Genomic DNA, 21,456 nt, shown 5'->3' with positions numbered 1-21,456 from the left:
CTTCCTGGATTTTCTCGAGTTGCGGCAGGTGTTCTCGAGTTACGACGGGGACCTCAGGGACCCGCCCTGGTGGCCTCAGGAGAGGCCAGTCCCCATGCGAGTTGCTAGGGGGCCTCTCGGGATTCCTCTCCCGTCGATACCGGGGCCAAAAACCTTGTGTGGAGTCAGGGCCGGAACCGAGGATTCCTCTCAGGGGCTGACATGGATCTTTGGGTACTTCTGGAGTCTCCCCAGGGGAGTCAGGCCTCGTCTCGAGTGGGGGCATGCACGTGCGCTTTCCTTCCAGGATGTAGCAGCAATGTCACGCTTCCCGTCGCGTGGATCAAAGGATCTGTGGTTTTCCCTAGAGGCTTTCCCACAGGGCTGTCCCACGTGCCACCGTGGTGTGAGTCGATCCTCGGCGTGAAAGATGAGCCAGTGCAGGGCAAAGAGGTTCCTCTGGAATGGACTGAGACATCTGGGGGACTCTTGGCATGGTGGTACGACCATGGAGTTCCTCTCGCCTTTCCTGTTGAGAGTGCCTCCTCTTGAGATGTGACGGGAACGCCGGGAATTTTTTCCCATTGAAAGCAGGGAAAGGATCCCACATCTCGAGCTACGAGGGGGAAACGGGGCTCCTCTGGATGTGGGCGGGACCACCGTGCTTCCTCTCGAGTGGAGACGGGTATGGCGGTGAACTTCTTGAGTTGCAGCAAGGGTGTGAAAGACCCTTTCGAAGTTCCAGAGCTTAGGTGTCATTAGTCTCCAGACGCCTCATCGGAAATAGGCCTCATCTCGCCTGGAAGCGAGAACTTCCTGGATTTTCTCGAGTTACGGCAGGTGTTCTCGAGTTATGACGGGGACCTCAGGGACCCGCCCTGGTGGCCTCAGGGGAGGCCAGTCCCCATGCGAGTTGCTAGGGGGCCTCTCGGGATTCCTCTCCCGTCGATACCGGGGCCAAAAACATTGTGTGGAGTCAGGGCCGGAACCGAGGATTCCTCTCAGGGGCTGACAGGGATCTTTGGGTACTTCTGGAGTCTCCCCAGGGGAGTCAGGCCTCGTCTCGAGTGGGGGCATGCACGTGCGCTTTCCTTCCAGGCTGTAGCAGCAATGTCACGCTTCCCGTCGCATGGATCAAAGGATCTGTGGTTTTCCCTCGAGGCTTTCCCTCGAGGCTTTCCCACGGGGCTGTCCCACGTGCCACCGTGGTGTGAGTCGATCCTCGGCGTGAAAGATGAGCCAGTGCAGGGCAAAGAGGTTCCTCTGGAATGGACTGAGACATCTGGGGGACTCTTGGCATGGTGGTACGACAATGGAGTTCTTCTCGCCTTTCATGTTGAGAGTGCCTCCTCTTGAGATGCGACGGGAACGCCGGGAATTCCTTCCCGTTGAAAGCAGGGAAAGGATCCCTCATCTCGAGCTACGAGGGGGAAACGGGGCTCCTCTGGATGTGGGCGGGACCATCGTGCTTCCTCTCGAGTGGAGACGGGTATGGCGGTGAACTTCTTGAGTTGCAGCAAGGGTGAGAAAGACCCTTTCGAAGTTCCAGAGGTTAGGTGTCATTAGTCTCCAGACGCCTCATCGGAAATAGGCCTCATCTCGCCTGGAAGGGAGAACTTCCTGGATTTTCTCGAGTTGTGGCAGGTGTTCTCGAGTTACGACGGGGACCTCAGGGACCGGCCCTGGTGGCCTCAGGAGAGGCCAGTCCCCATGCGAGTTGGTAGGGGGCCTCTTGGGATTCCTCTCCCGTCGATACCGGGGCCAAAAACTTTGTGTGGAGTCAGGGCCAGAACCGAGGATTCCTCTCAGAGGCTGACATGGAACTTTGGGTACTTCTGGAGTGTCCCCAGGGGAGTCAGACCTCGTCTCGAGTGGGGGCATGCACGTGCGCTTTCCTTCCAGGCTGTAGCAGCAATGTCACGCTTCCCGTCGCGTGGATCAAAGGATCTGTGGTTTTCCCTCGAGGCTTTCCCTCGAGGCTTTCCCACAGGGCTGTCCCACGTGCAACCGTGGTGTGAGTCGATCCTCAGCGTGAAAGATGAGCCAGTGCAGTGCAAAGAGGTTCCTCTGGAATGGACTGAGACATCTGGGGGACTCTTGGCATGGTGGTACGACCATGGAGTTCCTCTCGCCATTCCTGTTGAGAGTGCCTCCTCTTGAGATGCGACGGGAACGCCGGGAATTCTTTCCCGTTGAAAGCAGGGAAAGGATCCCTCATCTCGAGCTACGAGGGGGAAACGGGGATCCTCTGGATGTGGGCGGGACCATCGTGCTTCATCTCGAGTGGAGATGGGTATGGCGGTGAACTTCTTGAGTTGCAGCAAGGGTGTGAAAGACCCTTTCGAAGTCCAGAGCTTAAGTGTCATTAGTCTCCAGACGCCTCATCGGAAATAGGCCTCATCTCGCCTGGAAGGGAGAACTTCCTGGATTTTCTCGAGTTGCGGCAGGTGTTCTCGAGTTACGACGGGGACCTCAGGGACCCGCCCTGGTGGCCTCAGGAGAGGCCAGTCCCCATGCGAGTTGGTAGGGGGCCTCTCGGGATTCCTCTCCCGTCGATACCGGGGCCAAAAACCTTGTGTGGAGTCAAGGCCGGAACCGAGGATTCCTCTCAGGGGCTCACATGGATCTTTGGGTACTTCTGGAGTCTCCCCAGGCGAGTCAGGCCTCGTCTCGAGTGGGGGCATGCACGTGCGCTTTCCTTCCAGGCTTTAGCAGCAATGTCACGCTTCCCGTCGCGTGGATCAAAGGATCTGTGGTTTTCCCTCGAGGCTTTCCCTCGAGACTTTCCCACTGGGCTGTCCCACGTGCCACCGTGGTGTGAGTCGATCCTCGGCGTGAAAGATGAGCCAGTGCAGGGCAAAGAGGTTCCTCTGGAATGGACTGAGACATCTGGGGGACTCTTGGCATGGTGGTACGACCATGGAGTTCCTCTCGCCTTTCCTGTTGAGAGTGCCTCCTCTTGAGATGCGACGGGAACGCCGGGAATTCTTTCCCGTTGAAAGCAGGGAAAGGATCCCTCATCTCGAGCTACGAGGGGGAAACGGGGCTCCTCTGGATGTGGGCGGGACCATCGTGCTTCCTCTCGAGTGGAGACGGGTATGGCGGTGAACTTCTTGAGTTGCAGCAAGGGTGTGAAAGACCCTTTCGAAGTTCCAGAGCTTAGGTGTCATTAGTCTCCAGACGCCTCATCGGAAATAGGCCTCATCTCGCCTGGAAGGGAGAACTTCCTGGATTTTCTCGAGTTGCGGCAGGTGTTCTCGAGTTACGACGGGGACCTCAGGGACCCGCCCTGGTGGCCTCAGGAGAGGCCAGTCCCCATGCGAGTTGCTAGGGGGCCTCTCGGGATTCCTCTCCCGTCGATACCGGGGCCAAGAACCTTGTGTGGAGTCAGGGCCGGAACCGAGGATTCCTCTCAGGGGCTCACATGGATCTTTGGGTACTTCTGGAGTCTCCCCAGGGGAGTCAGACCTCGTCTCGAGTGGGGGCATGCACGTGCGCTTTCCTTCCAGGCTGTAGCAGCAATGTCACGCTTCCCGTAACGTGGATCAAAGGATCTGTGGTTTTCTCTCGAGGCTTTCCCTCGAGGCTTTCCCACAGGGCTGTCCCACGTGCCACCGTGGTGTGAGTCGATCCTCGGCGTGAAAGATGAGCCAGTGCAGGGCAAAGAGGTTCCTCTGGAATGGACTGAGACATCTGGGGGACTCTTGGCATGGTGGAACGACCATGGAGTTCCTCTCGCCTTTCCTGTTGAGAGTGCCTCCTCTTGAGATGCAACGGGTATGCCGGGAATTCTTTCCCGTTGAAAGCAGGGAAAGGATCCCACATCTCGAGCTAAGATGGGGAAACGGGGCTCCTCTGGATGTGGGCGGGACCATCGTGCTTCCTCTCGAGTGGAGACGGGTATGGCGGTGAACTTCTTGCGTTGCAGCAAGGGTGTGAAAGACCCTTTCGAAGTTCCAGAGGTTAGGTGTCATTAGTCTCCAGACGCCTCATGGGAAATAGGCCTCATCTCGCCTGGAAGGGAGAACTTCCTGGATTTTCTCGAGTTGCGGCAGGTGTTCTCGAGTTACGATGGGGACCTCAGGGACCCGCCCTGGTGGCCTCAGGAGAGGCCAGTCCCCATGCGAGTTGGTAGGGGGCCTCTCGGGATTCCTCTCCCGTCGATACCGGGGCCAAAAACCTTGTGTGGAGTCAGGGCCGGAACCGAGGATTCCTCTCAGGGGCTGACATGGATCTTTGGGTACTTCTGGAGTCTCCCCAGGGGAGTCAGACCTCGTCTCGAGTGGGGGCATGCACGTGCGCTTTCCTTCCAGGCTGTAGCAGCAATGTCACGCTTCCCGTCGCGTGGATCAAACGATCTGTGGTTTTCCCTCGAGGCTTTCCCTCGAGGCTTTCCCACAGGGCTGTCCCACGTGCCACCGTGGTGTGAGTCGATCCTCGGCGTGAAAGATGAGCCAGTGCAGGGCAAAGAGTTTCCTCTGGAATGGACTGAGACATCTGGGGGACTCTTGGCATGGTGGTACGACCATGGAGTTCCTCTCGCCTTTCCTGTTGAGAGTGCCTCCTCTTGAGATGCGACGGGAACGCCGGGAATTCTTTCCCGTTGAAAGCAGGGAAAGGATCCGTCATCTCGAGCTACGAGGGGGAAACGGGGCTCCTCTGGATGTGGGCGGGACCATCGTGCTTCCTCTCGAGTGGAGACGGGTATGGCGGTGAACTTCTTGAGTTGCAGCAAGGGTGTGAAAGACCCTTTCGAAGTTCCAGAGGTTAGGTGTCATTAGTCTCCAGACGCCTCATCGGAAATAGGCCTCATCTCGCCTGGAAGGGAGAACTTCCTGGATTTTCTCGAGTTGCGGCAGGTGTTCTCGAGTTACGACGGGGACCTCAGGGACCCGCCCTGGTGGCCTCAGGAGAGGCCAGTCCCCATGCGAGTTGCTAGGGGGCCTCTCGGGATTCCTCTCCCGTCGATACCGGGGCCAAAAACCTTGTGTGGAGTCAGGGCCGGAACCGAGGATTCCTCTCAGGGGCTGACATGGATCTTTGGGTACTTCTGGAGTCTCCCCAGGGGAGTCAGGCCTCGTCTCGAGTGGGGGCATGCACGTGTGCTTTCCTTCCAGGCTGTAGCAGCAATGTCACGCTTCCCGTCGCGTGGATCAAAGAATCTGCGGTTTTCCCTCGAGGCTTTCCCTCGAGGCTTTCCCACTGGGCTGTCCCACGTGCCACCGTGGTGTGAGTCGATCCTCGGCGTGAAAGATGAGCCAGTGCAGGGCAAAGAGGTTCCTCTGGAATGGACTGAGACATCTGGGGGACTCTTGGCATGGTGGTACGACCATGGAGTTCCTCTCGCTTTTCCTGTTGAGAGTGCCTCCTCTTGAGATGCGATAGGAACGCCGGGAATTCTTTCCCGTTGAAAGCAGGGAAAGGATCCCTCATCTCGAGCTACGAGGGGGAAACGGAGCTCCTCTGGATGTGGGCGGGACCATCGTGCTTCCTCTCGAGTGGAGACGGGTATGGCGGTGAACTTCTTGAGTTGCAGCAAGGGTGTGAAAGACCCTTTCGAAGTTCCAGAGCTTAGGTGTCATTAGTCTCCAGACGCCTCATCGGAAATAGGCCTCATCTCGCCTGGAAGGGAGAACTTCATGGATTTTCTCGAGTTGCGGCAGGTGTTCTCGAGTTACGAAGGGGACCTCAGGGACCCGCCCTGGTGGCCTCAGGAGAGGCCAGTCCCCATGCGAGTTGCTAGGGAGCCTCTCGGGATTCCTCTCCCGTCGATACCTGGGCCAAAAACCTTGTGTGGAATCAGGGCCAGAACCGAGGATTCCTCTCAGGGGCTGACATGGATCTTTGGGTACTTCTGGAGTCTCCCCAGGGGAGTCAGGCCTCGTCTCGAGTGGGGGCATGCACGTGCGCTTTCCTTCCAGGATGTAGCAGCAATGTCACGCTTCCCGTCGCGTGGATCAAAGGATCTGTGGTTTTCCCTAGAGGCTTTCCCACAGGGCTGTCCCACGTGCCACCGTGGTGTGAGTCGATCCTCGGCGTGAAAGATGAGCCAGTGCAGGGCAAAGAGGTTCCTCTGGAATGGACTGAAACATCTGGGGGACTCTTGGCATGGTGGTACGACCATGGAGTTCCTCTCGCCTTTCCTGTTGAGAGTGCCTCCTCTTGAGATGCGACGGGAACGCCGGGAATTCTTTCCCGTTGAAAGCAGGGAAAGGATCCCTCATCTCGAGCTACGAGGGGGAAACGGGGCTCCTCTGGATGTGGGCGGGACCATCGTTCTTCCTCTCGAGTGGAGACGGGTATGGCGGTGAACTTCTTGAGTTGCAGCAAGGGTGTGAAAGACCCTTTCGAAGTTCCAGAGCTTAGGTGTCATTAGTCTCCAGACGCCTCATCGGAAATAGGCCTCATCTCGCCTGGAAGGGAGAACTTCCTGGATTTTCTCGAGTTGCGGCAGGTGTTCTCGAGTTACGACGGGGACCTCAGGGACCGGCCCTGGTGGCCTCAGGAGAGGCCAGTCCCCATGCAAGTTGGTAGGGGGCCTCTCGGGATTCCTCTCCCGTCGATACCGGGGCCAAAAACTTTGTGTGGAGTCAGGGCCAGAACCGAGGATTCCTCTCAGAGGCTGACATGGATCTTTGGGTACTTCTGGAGTCTCCCCAGGGGAGTCAGACCTCGTCTCGAGTGGGGGCATGCACGTGCGCTTTCCTTCTAGGCTGTAGCAGCAATGTCACGCTTCCCGTCGCGTGGATCAAAGGATCTGTGGTTTTCCCTCGAGGCTTTCCCTCGAGGCTTTCCCACAGGGCTGTCCCACGTGCAACCGTGGTGTGAGTCGATCCTCAGCGTGAAAGATGAGCCAGTGCAGGGCAAAGAGGTTCCTCTGGAATGGACTGAGACATCTGGGGGACTCTTGGCATGGTGATACGACCATGGAGTTCCTCTCGCCTTTCCTGTTGAGAGTGCCTCCTCTTGAGATGCGACGGGAACGCCGGGAATTCTTTCCCGTTGAAAGCTGGGAAAGGATCCCTCATCTCGATCTACGAGGGGGAAACGGGGATCCTCTGGATGTGGGCGGGACCATCGTGCTTCCTCTCGAGTGGAGATGGGTATGGCGGTGAACTTCTTGAGTTGCAGCAAGGGTGTGAAAGACCCTTTCGAAGTCCAGAGCTTAGGTGTCATTAGTCTCCAGACGCCTCATCGGAAATAGGCCTCATCTCGCCTGGAAGGGAGAACTTCCTGGATTTTCTCGAGTTGCGGCAGGTGTTCTCGAGTTACGACGGGGACCTCAGGGACCCGCCCTGTTGGCCTCAGGAGAGGCCAGTCCCCATGCGAGTTGCTAGGGGGCCTCTCGGGATTCCTCTCCCGTCGATACCGGGGCCAAAAACCTTGTGTGGAGTCAGGGCCGGAAGCGAGGATTCCTCTCAGGGGCTGACATGGATTTTTGGGTTCTTCTGGAGTCTCCCCAGGGGAGTCAGGCCTCGTCTCGAGTGGGGGCATGCACGTGCGCTTTCCTTCCAGGCTGTAGCAGCAATGTCACGCTTCCCGTCGCGTGGATCAAAGGATCTGTGGTTTTCCCTCGAGGCTTTCCCTCGAGGCTTTCCCACGGGGCTGTCCCACGTGCCACCGTGGTGTGAGTCGATCCTCGGCGTGAAAGATGAGCCAGTGCAGGGCAAAGAGGTTCCTCTGGAATGGACTGAGACATCTGGGGGACTCTTGGCATGGTGGTACTACCATGGAGTTCCTCTCGCCTTTCCTGTTGACAGTGCCTCCTCTTGAGATGCGACGGGAACGCCGGGAATTCTTTCCCGTTGAAAGCAGGGAAAGGATCCCTCATCTCGAGCTACGAGGGGGAAACGGGGCTCCTCTGGATGTGGGCGGGACCATCGTGCTTCCTCTCGAGTGGAGACGGTATGGCGGTGAACTTCTTGAGTTGCAGCAAGGGTGTGAAACACCCTTTCGAAGTTCCAGAGGTTAGGTGTCATTAGTCTCCAGACGCCTCATCGGAAATAGGCCTCATCTCGCCTGGAAGGGAGAACTTCCTGGATTTTCTCGAGTTGTGGCAGGTGTTCTCGAGTTAAGACCGGGACCTCAGGGACCCGCCCTGGTGGCCTCAGGAGAGGCCAGTCCCCATGCGAGTTGCTAGGGGGCCTCTCAGGATTCCTCTCCCGTCGATACCGGGGCCAAAACCCTTGTGTGGAGTCAGGGCCGGAACCGAGGATTCCTCTCAGGGGCTGACATGGATCTTTGGGTACTTCTGGAGTCTCCCCAGGGGAGTCAGGCCTCGTCTCGAGTGGGGGCATGCACGTGCGCTTTCCTTCCAGGCTGTAGCAGCAATGTCACGCTTCCCGTCGCATGGATCAAAGGATCTGTGGTTTTCCCTCGAGGCTTTCCCTCGAGGCTTTCCCACGGGGCTGTCCCACGTGCCACCGTGGTGTGAGTCGATCCTCGGCGTGAAAGATGAGCCAGTGCAGGGCAAAGAGGTTCCTCTGGAATGGACTGAGATATCTGGGGGACTCTTGGAATGGTGGTACGACCATGGAGTTCCTCTCGCCTTTCCTGTTGAGAGTGCCTCCTCTTGAGATGCGACGGGAACGCCGGGAATTCTTTCCCGTTGAAAGCAGGGAAAGGATCCCTCATCTCGAGCTACGAGGGGGAAACGCGGCTCCTCTGGATGTGGGCGGGACCATCGTGCTTCCTCTCGAGTGGAGACGGGTATGGCGGTGAACTTCTTGAGTTGCAGCAAGGGTGTGAAAGACCCTTTCGAAGTTCCAGAGGTTAGGTGTCATTAGTCTCCAGACGCCTCATCGGAAATAGGCCTCATCTCGCCTGGAAGGGAGAACTTCCTGGATTTTCTCGAGTTGTGGCAGGTGTTCTCGAGTTACGACGGGGACCTCAGGGACCCGCCCTGGTGGCCTCAGGAAAGGCCAGTCCCCATGCGAGTGGCTAGGGGGCCTCTCGGGATTTCTCTCCCGTCGATACCGGGGCCAAAAACTTTGTGTGGTGTCAGGGCCGGAACCTAGGATTCCTCTCAGGGGCTGACATGGATCTTTGGGTACTTCTGGAGTCTCCCCAGGGGAGTCAGGCCTCGTCTCGAGTGGGGGCATGCACGTGCGCTTTTCTTTCAGGTTGAGGCAATGTCACACTTCCCGTCGTGTGGATCAAAGGATCTGTGGTTTTCCCTCGAGGCTTTCCCACAGGGCTGTCCCACGTGCCACCGTGGTGTGAGTCGATCCTCGGCGTGAAAGATGAGCCAGTGCAGGGCAAAGAGGTTCCTCTGGAGTGGACTGAGACATCTGGTGGACTCTTGAAATTCAGTACGACCATGGAGTTCCTCTCGCCTTTCCTGTTGAGAGTGCCTCCTCTTGAGATGCGCCAGGAACGCTGGAAATTCTTTTCCGTTGAAAGCAGGGAAAGGATCCCTCATGTCGAGCTACGAGGGGGAAACGGGGCTCCTCTGGATGTGGGCGGGACCATCGTGCTTCCTCTCGAGTGGAGACGGGTATGGCGGTGAACTTCTTGAGTTGCAGCAAGGGTGTGAAAGACCCTTTCGAAGTTCCAGAGGTTAGGTGTCATTAGTCTCCAGACGCCTCATCGGAAATAGGCCTCATCTCGCCTGGAAGGGAGAACTTCCTGGATTTTCTCGAGTTGCGGCAGGTGTTCTCGAGTTACGACATGGACTTCAGGGACCCGCCCTGGTGGCCTTGGGAAAGGCCAGTCCCCATGCGAGTTGCTAGGGGGCCTCTCGGGATTCCTCTCCCGTCGATACCGGGGCCAAAAACCTTGTGTGGAGTCAGGGCCGGAACCGAGGATTCCTCTCAGGGGCTGACATGGATCTTTGGGTACTTCTGGAGTCTCCCCAGGGGAGTCAGGCCTCGTCTCGAGTGGGGACATGCATGTGCGCTTTCCTTCCAGGCTGTAGCAGCAATGTCACGCTTCCCGTCACGTGAATCAAAGGAAATGTGGCTTTCCCTCGAGGCTTTCCCACTGGGCTGTCCCACGTGCCACCATGCTGTGAGTCGATCCTCGGCGTGAAAGATGAGCCAGTGCAGGGCAAAGAGGTTCCTCTGGAATTGTCTGAGACATCTGGGGGACTCTTGGAATGGTGGTACGACCATGGAGTTCCTCTCGCCTTTCCTGTTGAGAGTGCCTCCTCTTGAGATGCGACGGGAACGCCGGGAATTCTTTCCCGTTGAAATCAGGGAAAGGATCCCTCATCTCGAGCTACGAGGGGGAAACGCGGCTCCTCTGGATGTGGGCGGGACCATCGTGCTTCCTCTCGAGTGGAGCCGGGTATGGCGGTGAACTTCTTGAGTTGCAGCAAGGGTGTGAAAGACCCTTTCGAAGTTCCAGAGGTTTGGTGTCATTAGCCTCCAGACGCCTCATCGGAAATAGTCCTCATCTCGCCTGGAAGGGAGAACTTCCTGGATTTTCTCGAGTTGCGGCAGGTGTTCTCCAGTTACGAAGGGGACCTCAGGGACCCGCCCTGGTGGCCTCAGGAACGGCCAGTCCCCATGCGAGTTGCTAGGATGCCTCTCGGGATTAGTTTCCCGTTGATACCAGGGCCAAAAACCTTGTGTGGAGTCAGGGCCGGAACCGAGGATTCCTCTCAGAGGCTGACATGGATCTTTGGGTACTTCTGGAGTCTCCCCAGGGGAGTCAGGCCTCGTCTCGAGTGGGGGCATGCACGTGCGCTTTCCTTCCAGGCTGTAGCAGCAATGTCACACTTCCCGTCGCGTGGATCAAAGGATCTGTGGTTTTCCCTCGAGGCTTTCCCTCGAGGCTTTCCCACAGGGATGTCCCACGTGAAACCGTGGTGTGAGTCGATCCTCGGCGTGAAAGATGAGCCAGTGCAGGGCAAAGAGGTTCCTCTGGAATGGACTGAGACATGTGGGGGACTCTTGGAATGGTGGTAAGACCATGGAGTTCTTCTCGCCTTTCCTGTTGAGAGTGCCTCCTCTTGCGATGCGATGGGAACGCCGGGAATTCTTTCCCGTTGAAAGCAGGGAAAGGATCCCTCATCTCGAGCTACGAGGGGGAAACGGGGCTCCTCTGAATGTGGGCGGGACCATCGTGCTTCATCTCGAGTGGAGACGGGTATGGCGGTGAACTTCTTGAGTTGCAGCAAGGGTGTGAAAGACCCTTTCGAAGTTCCAGAGGTTAGGTGTCATTAGCCTCCAGACGCCTCATCGGAAATAGGCCTCATCTCGCCTGGAAGGAAGAACTTCCTGGATTTTCTCGAGTTGCGGCAGGTGTTATCAAGTTATGACGGGGACCTTAGGGACCCGCCCTGTTGGCCTCAGTAGAGGCCAGTCCCCATGCGAGTTGCTAGGGGGCCTCTCGGGATTCCTCTCCCATTTATACCGGGGCCAAAAACCTTGTGGGGAGTCAGGGCCTCAACCGAGGATTCCTCTCAGGGGCTGACATGGATCTTTGGGTGCTTCTGGAGTCTCCCCAGGGGAGTCAGGCCTCGTCTCGGGTGGGGGCATGCACGTGCGCTTTCCTTCCAGGCTGTAGCAGCAATGTCACTCTTCCCGTAGCGTGGATCTAAGGATCTGTGGTTTTCCCTCGAGGCTTTCCCTCGAGGCTTTCCCACAGGGCTCACCCCGTGCCACCGTGGTGTGAGTCGATCCTCGGCGTGAAAAATGAGACAGTGCAGGGCAAAGAGCTTCCTCTGGAATGGACTGAGACATCTGGGGGACTCTTGGAATGGTGGTACGACCATGGAGTTACTCTCGCCTTTCCTGTTGAGAGTGCCTCCTCTTGAGATGCGATGGGAACGCCGGGAATTCTTTCCCGTTGAAAGCAGGGAAAGGATCCCTCATCTCGAGCTACGAGGGGGAAACGGGGCTCCTCTGGATGTGGGCGGGACCATCGTGCTTCCTCTCGAGTGGAGCCGGGTATGGCGGTGAACTTCTTGAGTTGCAGCAAGGGTGTGAAAGACCCTTTCGACGTTCCAGAAGTTAGGTGTCATTAGACTCCAGACGCCTCATAGGAAATAGGCCACATGTCGCCTGGAAGGGAGAACTTCCTGGATTTTCTCGAGTTGCGGCAGGTGTTCTCGAGTTACGACGGGGACCTCAGGGACCCGCCCTTGTGGCCTCAGGAAAGGCCAGTTCCCATGCGAGTTGCTAGGGGGCCTCTCAGGATTCCTCTCCCATCGATACCGGGGCCAAAAACCTTGTGTGGAGTCAGGGCCGGAACCGAGGATTCCTTTCAGGTGCTGACATGGATCTTTGGGTATTTCTGGAGTCTCCCCAGGGGAGTCAGGCCTCGTCTCGAGTGGGGGCATGCACGTGCGCTTTCCTTCCAGGCTGTAGCAGCAATGTCACGCTTCCCGTCGCGTGGATCAAAGGATCTGTGGTTTTCCCTCGAGGCTTTCCCTCGAGGCTTTCCCACAGGGCTGTCCCACGTGCCACCGTGGTGTGAGTCGATCCTCGGCGAGAAAGATGAGCCAGTGCAGGGCAAAGAGGTTCCTCTGGAATGGACTGAGACATCTGGGTGACTCTTGGAATGGTGGTACGACCATGGAGTTCCTCTCGCCTTTCCTGTTGAGAGTGCCTCCTCTTGAGATGCGACGGGAACGCCGGGAATTCTTTCCCGTTGAAAGCAGGTAAAGGATCCCTCATGTCGAGCTTCGAGGGGGAAACGGGGCTCCTCTGGATGTGGGCGGGACCATCTTGCTTCCTCTCGAGTGGAGACGGGTATGGCGGTGAACTTCTTGAGTTGCAGCAAGGGTGTGAAAGACCCTTTCGAAGGTCCAGAGCTTAGGTGTCATTAGTCTCCAGACGCCTCATCGGAAATAGGCCTCATCTCGCCTGGAAGGGAGAACTTCCTGGATTTTCTCGAGTTGCGGCAGGTGTTCTCGAGTTACGACGGGGACCTCAGGGACCCGCCCTGGTGGCCTCAGGAGAGGCCAGTCCCCATGCGAGTTGCTAGGGGGCCTCTCGGGATTCCTCTCCCATCCATACCGGGGCCAAAAACCTTGTGTGGAGTCAGGGCCGGAACCGAGGATTCCTTTCAGGTGCTAACATGTATCTTTGGGTACTTCTGGAGTCTCCCCAGGGGAGTCAGGCCTCGTCTCAATTGGGGGCATGCACGTGCGCTCTCCTTCCAGGCTGTAGCAGCAATGTCACCCTTCCCGTCGCTTGGATCAAAGGATCTGTGGTTTTCCCTCGAGGCTTTCCCACAGGGCTGTCCCACGTGCCACCGTCTTGTTAATCGATCCTCGGCGTGAAAGATGAGTCAGTGCAGGCAAAGAGGTTCCTCTGGAATGGACTGAGACATCTGGGGGACTCTTGGAATGGTGGTACGACCATGGAGTTGCTCTCGCCTTTCCTGTTGAGAGTGCCTCCTCTTGAGATGCGACGGGAACGCCGGGAATTCTTTCCCGTTGAAAGCAGGGAAAGGATCCCTCATCTCGACCTACGAGGGGGAAACGGGGCTCCTCTGGATGTGGGCGGGACCATCGTGCTTCCACTCGAGTGGAGACGGGTATGGCGGTGAACTTCTTGAGTTGCAGCAAGGGTGTGAAAGACCCTTTCGAAGTTCCAGAGGTTAGGAGTCATTAGTCTCCAGACACCTCCTCAGAAATAGGCCTCATCTCGCCTGGAAGGTAGAACTTCCTGGATTTTCTCGAGTTGCAGCAGGTGTTCTCGAGTTACGACAGGGACCTCAGGGACCCGCCCTGGTGGCCTCAGGAAAGGCCAGTCCCCATGCGAGGTGCTAGGGGGCCTCTCGGGATTCCTCTCCCTTCGTTTCCGGGGCCAAAAACCTTGTGTGGGGTCAGGGCCGGAACCGAGGATTCATCTCAGGGGCTCACATGGATCTTTGGGTATATCTGGAGTCTCCCCAGGGGAGTCAGGCCTCGTCTCGAGTGGGGGCATGCACGTGCGCTTTCCTTCCAGGCTGTAGCAGCAATGTCACCCTTCCCATCGCGTGGATCAAATGATCTGTCGTTTTCCCTCGAGGCTTTCCCTCGAGGCTTTCCCACAGGGCTGTCCCACGTGCCACCGTGGTGTGCGTCGATCCTCGGCGTGAAAGATGAGCCAGTGCAGGGCAAAGAGTTTCCTTTGGAATGGACTGAGACATCTGGGTGACTCTTGGAATGGTGGTACGACCATGGAGTTCCTCTCGCCTTTCCTGTTGAGAGTGCCTCCTGTTGATATGCGATGGGAACGCCGGGAATTCTTTCCCGTTGAAAGCAGGGAAAGGATCCCTCATCTCGAGCTACGAGGGGGAAACGGGTCTCCTCTGGATGTGGGCGGGACCATCGTGCTTCCTCTCAAGTGGAGACGCGTATGGCGGTGAACTTCTTGAGTTGCAGCAAGGGTGTGAAAGACCCTTTTGAAGTTCCAGCGGTTCGGTGTCATTAGTCTCCAGACGCCTCATCGGAAATAGGCCTCATCTCGCCTGGAAGGGAGAACTTCCTGGATTTTCTCGAGTTGCGGCAGGTGTTCTCGAGTTACGACGGGGACCTCAGGGACCGGCCCTGGTGGCCTCAGGAAAGGCCAGTCCCCATGCGAGTTGCTAGGGGACCTCTCGGGATTCCTCTCCCGTCGATACCGGGGCCAAAAACCTTGTGTGGTGTCAGGGCAGGCACCGAGGATTCCTCTCAGGGGCAGACATGGATCTTTGGGTACTTCTGGAGCCTCCCCAGGGCATTCAGGCCTCGTCTCGAGTGGGGGCATGCACGTGTGCTTTCCTTCCAGGCTGTAGCAGCAATGTCACGCTTCCCGTCCCGGGGATCAAAGGATTTGTGGTTTTCCCTCGAGGCTTTCCCTCGAGGCTTTCCCACAGGGTGGTCCCACGTGCCACCGTGGTGTGAGTCGATCCTCGGCGTGAAAGATGAGCCAGTGCAGGGCCAAGAGGTTCCTCTGGAATGGACTGAGACATCTGGGGGACTCTTGGAATGGTGGTACGACCATGGAGTTCCTCTCGCCTTTCCTGTTGACAGTTCCTCCTCTTGAGATGCGATGGGAACGCCGGGAATTCTTTCCCGTTGAATGCAGGGAAAGGATCCCTCATCTCGAGCTACGAGGGGGAAACGGGGCTCCTCTGGATGTGGGCGGGACCATCGTGCTTCCTCTCGAGTGGAGATGGGTATGGCGGTGAACTTCTTGAGTTGCAGCAAGGGTGTGAAAGACCCTTTCGAAGTTCCAGACGTTAGGTGTCATTAGTCTCCAGACGCCTCATCGGAAATAAGCCTCATCTCGCCTGGAAGGGAGAACTTCCTGGATTTTCTCGAGTTGCGGCATGTGTTCTCCAGTTACGACGGGGACCTCAGGGACCCGCCCTGGTGGCCTCAGGAAAGGCCAGTCCCCATGCGAGTTGCTAGGGGGCCTCTCGGGATTCCTCTCCCATCGATACCGGGGCCAAAAACATTGTGTGGAGTCAGGGCCGGAACCAAGGACTCCTCTCAGGGGCTGACATGGATCTTTGGGTACTTCTGGAGTCTCCCCAGGGGAGTCAGGCCTCGTCTCGAGTGGGGGCATGCACGTGCGCTTTCCTTCCAGGCTGTAGCAGCAATGTCACGCTTCCCGTCGCGTGGATCAAAGGATCTGTGGTTTTCCCTCGAGGCTTTCCCTCGAGGCTTTCCCACAGGGCTGTCCCACGTGCCACCGTGGTGTGAGTCGATCCTCGGCGTGAAAGATGAGCCAGTGCAGGGCAAAGAGGTTCCTCTGGAATGGACTGAGACATCTGGGGGACTCTTGGCATGGTGGTACGACCATGGAGTTCCTCTCGCCTTTCCTGTTGAGAGTGCCTCCTCTTGAGATGAGACGGGAACGCCGGGAATTCTTTCCCGTTGAAAGCAGGGAAAGGATCCCTCATCTCGAGCTACGAGGGGGAAACGGGGCTCCTCTGGATGTGGGCGGGACCATCGTGCTTCCTCTCGAGTGGAGACGGGTATGGCGGTGAACTTCTTGATTTGCAGCAAGGGTGTGAAAGACCCTTTCGAAGTTCCAGAGTTTAGGTGTCATTAGTCTCCAAACGCCTCTTCGGAAATAGGCCTCATCTCGCCTGAAAGGGAGAACTTCCTGGATTTTCTCGAGTTGTGGCAGGTGTTCTCGAGTTATGACGGGGACCTCAGGGACCCGCCCTGGTGGCCTCAGGAGAGGCCAGTCCCCATGCGAGTTGCTAGGGGGCCTCTCGGGATTCCTCTCCCGTCGATACCGGGGCCAAAAACCTTGTGTGGAGTCAGGGCCGGAACCGAGGATTCCTCTCAGTGGCTCACATGGATCTTTGGGTACTTCTGGAGTCTCCCCAGGGGAGTCAGGCCTCGTCTCGAGTGGGGGCATGCACGTGCGCTTTCCTTCCAGGCTGTAGCAGCAATGTCACGCTTCCCGTCGCGTGGATCAAAGGATCTGTGGTTTTCCCTCGAGGCTTTCCCTCGAGGTTTTCCCACAGGGCTGTCCCACGTGCCACCGTGGTGTGAGTCGATCCTCGGCGTGAAAGATGAGCCAGTGCAGGGCAAAGAGGTTCCTCTGGAATGGACTGAGACATCTGGGGGACTCTTGGCATGGTGGTACGACCATGGAGTTCCTCTCGCCTTTCCTGTTGAGAGTGCCTCCTCTTGAGATGCGACGGGAACGCCGGGAATTCTTTCCCGTTGAAAGCAGGGAAAGGATCCCTCATCTCGAGCTACGAGGGGGAAACGGGGCTCCTCTGGATGTGCGCGGGACCATCGTGCTTCCTCTCGAGTGGAGACGGGTATGCCGGTGAACTTCTTGAGTTGCAGCAAGGGTTTGAAAGACCCTTTCGAAGTTCCAGAGGTTAGGTGTCATTAGTCTCCAGACGCCTCATCGGAAATAGGCCTCATCTCGCCTGAAAGGGAGAACTTCCTGGATTTTCTCGAGTTGTGGCAGGTGTTCTCGAGTTACGACGGGGACCTCAGGGACCCGCCCTGGTGGCCTCAGGAGAGGCCAGTCCCCATGCGAGTTGCTAGGGGGCCTCTCGGAATTCCTCTCCCGTCGATACCGGGGCCAAAAACCTTGTGTGGAGTCAGGGCCGGAACCGAGGATTCCTCTCAGGGGCTGACATGGATCTTTGGGTACTTCTGGAGTCTCCCCAGGGGAGTCAGGCCTCGTCTCGAGTGGGGGCATGCACGTGCGCTTTCCTTCCAGGCTGTAGCAGCAATGTCACGCTTCCCGTCGCCTGGATCAAAGGATCTGTGGTTTTCCCTCGAGGCTTTCCCTCGAGGCTTTCCCACAGGGCTGTCCCACGTGCCACCGTGGTGTGAGTCGATCCTCGGCGTGAAAGATGAGCCAGTGCAGGGCAAAGAGGTTCCTCTGGAATGGACTGAGACATCTGGGTGACTCTTGGCATGGTGGTACGACCATGGAGTTCCTCTCGCCTTTCCTGTTGAGAGTGCCTCCTCTTGAGATGCGACGGGAACGCCGGGAATTCTTTCCCGTTGAAAGCAGGGAAAGGATCCCTCATCTCGAGCTACGAGGGGGAAACGGGGCTCCTCTGGATGTGGGCGGGACCATCGTGCTTCCTCTCGAGTGGAGACGGGTATGGCGGTGAACTTCTTGATTTGCAGCAAGGGTGTGAAAGACCCTTTCGAAGTTCCAGAGTTTAGGTGTCATTAGTCTCCAGACGCCTCATGGGAAATAGGCATCATCTCGGCTGAAAGGGAGAACTTCCTGGATTTTCTCGAGTTGCGGCAGGTGTTCTCGAGTTACGACGGGGACCTCAGGGACCCGCCCTGGTGGCCTCAGGAGAGGCCAGTCCCCATGCGAGTTGCTAGGGGGCCTCTCGGGATTCCTCTCCCGTCGATACCAGGGCCAAAAACCTTGTGTGGAGTCAGGGCCGGAACCGAGGATTCCTCTCAGGGGCTGACATGGATCTTTGGGTACTTCTGGAGTCTCCCCAGGGGAGTCAGGCCTCGTCTCGAGTGGGGGCATGCACGTGCGCTTTCCTTCCAGGCTGTAGCAGCAATGTCACGCTTCCCGTCGCCTGGATCAAAGGATCTGTGGTTTTCCCTCGAGGCTTTCCCTCGAGGCTTTCCCACAGGGCTGTCCCACGTGCCACCGTGGTGTGAGTAGATCCTCGGCGTGAAAGGTGAGCCAGTGCAGGGCAAAGAGGTTCCTCTGGAATGGACTGAGACATCTGGGGGACTCTTGGCATGGTGGTACGACCATGGAGTTCCTCCCGCCTTTCCTGTTGAGATTGCCTCCTCTTGAGATGCGACGGGAACGCCGGGAATTCTTTCCCGGTGAAAGCAGGGAAAGGATCCCTCATCTCGAGCTACGAGGGGGAAACGGGGCTCCTCTGGATGTGGGCGGGACCATCGTGCTTTCACTCGAGTGGAGACGGGTATGGAGGTGAACTTCTTGAGTTGCAGCAAGGGTTTGAAAGACCCTTTCGAAGTTCCAGAGGTTAGGTGTCATTAGTCTCCAGACGCCTCATCGGAAATAGGCCTCATCTCGCCTGAAAGGGAGAACTTCCTGGATTTTCTCGAGTTGTGGCAGGTGTTCTCGAGTTACGACGGGGACCTCAGGGACCCGCCCTGGTGGCCTCAGGAGAGGCCAGTCCCCATGCGAGTTGCTAGGGGGCCTCTCGGGATTCCTCTCCCGTCGATACCGGGGCCAAAAACCTTGTGTGGAGTCAGGGCCGGAACCGAGGATTCCTCTCAGGGGCTGACATGGATCTTTGGGTACTTCTGGAGTCTCCCCAGGGGAGTCAGGCCTCGTCTCGAGTGGGGGCATGCACGTGCGCTTTCCTTCCAGGCTGTAGCAGCAATGTCACGCTTCCCGACGCGTGGATCAAAGGATCTGTGGTTTTCCCTCGAGGCTTTCCCTCGAGGCTTTCCCACAGGGCTGTCCCACGTGCCACCGTTGTGTGAGTCGATCCTCGGCGTGAAAGATGAGCCAGTGCAGGGCAAAGAGGTTCCTCTGGAATGGACTGAGACATCTGGGGGACTCTTGGCATGGTGGTACGACCATGGAGTTCCTCTCGCCTTTCCTGTTGAGAGTGCCTCCTCTTGAGATGCGACGGGAACGCCGGGAATTTTTTCCCGTTGAAAGCAGGGAAAGGATCCCTCATCTCGAGCTACGAGGGGGAAACGGGGCTCCTCTGGATGTGGGCGGGACCATCGTGCTTCCTCTCGAGTGGAGACGGGTATGGCGGTGAACTTCTTGAGTTGCAGCAAGGGTTTGAAAGACCCTTTCGAAGTTCCAGAGGTTAGGTGTCATTAGTCTCCAGACGCCTCATCGGAAATAGGCTTCATCTCGCCTGAAAGGGAGAACTTCCTGGATTTTCTCGAGTTGTGGCAGGTGTTCTCGAGTTACGACGGGGACCTCAGGGACCCGCCCTGGTGGCCTCAGGAGAGGCCAGTCCCCATGCGAGTTGCTAGGGGGCCTCTCGGGATTCCTCTCCCGTCGATACCGGGGCCAAAAACCTTGTGTGGAGTCAGGGCCGGAACCGAGGATTCCTCTCAGGGGCTGACATGGATCTTTGGGTACTTCTGGAGTCTCCCCAGGGGAGTCAGGCCTCGTCTCGAGTGGGGGCATGCACGTGCGCTTTCCTTTCATGCTGTAGCAGCAATGTCACGCTTCCCGTCGCGTGGATCAAAGGATCTGTGGTTTTCCCTCGAGGCTTTCCCTCGAGGCTTTCCCACAGGGCTGTCCCACGTGCCACCGTGGTGTGAGTCGATCCTCGGCGTGAAAGATGAGCCAGTGCAGGGCAAAGAGGTTCCTCTGGAATGGACTGAGACATCTGGGGGACTCTTGGCATGGTGGTACGACCATGGAGTTCCTCTCGCCTTTCCTGTTGAGAGTGCCTCCTCTTGAGATGCGACGGGAACGCCGGGAATTCTTTCCCGTTGAAAGCAGGGAAAGGATCCCTCATCTCGAGCTACGAGGGGGAAACGGGGCTCCTCTGGATGTGCGCGGGACCATCGTGCTTCCTCTCGAGTGGAGACGGGCATGGCGGTGAACTTCTTGAGTTGCAGCAAGGGTTTGAAAGACCCTTTCGAAGTTCCAGAGTTTAGGTGTCATTAGTCTCCAGACGCCTCATCGGAAATAGGCCTCATCTCGCCTGGAAGGGAGAACTTCCTGGATTTTCTCGAGTTGCGGCAGGTGTTCTCGAGTTACGACGGGGACCTCAGGGACCCGCCCTGGTGGCCTCAGGAGAGGCCAGTCCCCATGCGAGTTGCTAGGGGGCCTCTCGGGATTCCTCTCCCGTCGATACCGGGGCCAAAAACCTTGTGTGGAGTCAGGGCCGGAACCGAGGATTCCTCTCAGGGGCTCAAATGGATCTTTGGGTACTTCTGGAGTCTCCCCAGGGGAATCAGGCCTCGTCTCGAGTCGGGGCATGCACGTGCGCTTTCCTTCCAGGCTGTAGCAGCAATGTCACGCTTCCCGTCGCGTGGATCAAAGGATCTGTGGTTTTCCCTCGAGGCTTTCCCTCGAGGCTTTCCCACAGGGCTGTCCCACGTGCCACCGTGGTGTGAGTCGATCCTCGGCGTGAAAGATGAGCCAGTGCAGGGCAAAGAGGTTCCTCTGGAATGGACTGAGACATCTGGGGGACTCTTGGCATGGTGGTACGACCATGGAGTTCCTCTCGCCTTTCCTGTTGAGAGTGCCTCCTCTTGAGATGCGACGGGAACGCCGGGAATTCTTTCCCGTTGAAAGCAGGGAAAGGATCCCTCATCTCGAGCTACGAGGGGGAAACGGGGCTCCTCTGCATGTGGGCGGGACCATCGTGCTTCCTCTCGAGTGGAGACGGGTATGGCGGTGAACTTCTTGAGTTGCAGAAAGGGTGTGAAAGACCCTTTCGAAGTTCCAGAGTTTAGGTGTCATTAGTCTCCAGACGCCTCATCGGAAATAGGCCTCATCTCGCCTGGAAGGGAGAACTTTCTGGATTATCTCGAGTTGTGGCAGGTGTTCTCGAGTTACGACGGGGACCTCAGGGACCCGCCCTGGTGGCCTCAGGAGAGGCCAGTCCCCATGCGAGTTGCTAGGGGGCCTCTCGGGATTCCTCTCCCGTCGATACCGGGGCCAAAAACCTTGTGTGGAGTCAGGGCCGGAACCGAGGATTCCTCTCAGGGGCTGACATGGATCTTTGGGTACTTCTGGAGTCTCCCCAGGGGAGTCAGGCCTCGTCTCGAGTGGGGGCATGCACGTGCGCTTTCCTTCCATGCTGTAGCAGCAATGTCACGCTTCCCGTCGCGTGGATCAAAGGATCTGTGGTTTTCCCTCGAGGCTTTCCCTCGAGGCTTTCCCACAGGGCTGTCCCACGTGCCACCGTGGTGTGAGTCGATCCTAGGCGTGAAAGATGAGCCAGTGCAGGGCAAAGAGGTTCCTCTGGAATGGACTGAGACATCTGGGGGACTCTTGGCATGGTGGTACGACCATGGAGTTCCTCTCGCCTTTCCTGTTGAGAGTGCCTCCTCTTGAGATGCGACGGGAACGCCGGGAATTCTTTCCCGTTGAAAGCAGGGAAAGGATCCCTCATCTCGAGCTACGAGGAGGAAACGGG

Source organism: Capricornis sumatraensis, chromosome X (genome assembly GCF_032405125.1).
Source record: "Capricornis sumatraensis isolate serow.1 chromosome X, serow.2, whole genome shotgun sequence".
NCBI classification, from domain to species: Eukaryota; Metazoa; Chordata; class Mammalia; order Artiodactyla; family Bovidae; genus Capricornis; species Capricornis sumatraensis.
Note: the sequence above shows the minus strand (reverse complement) of the source record.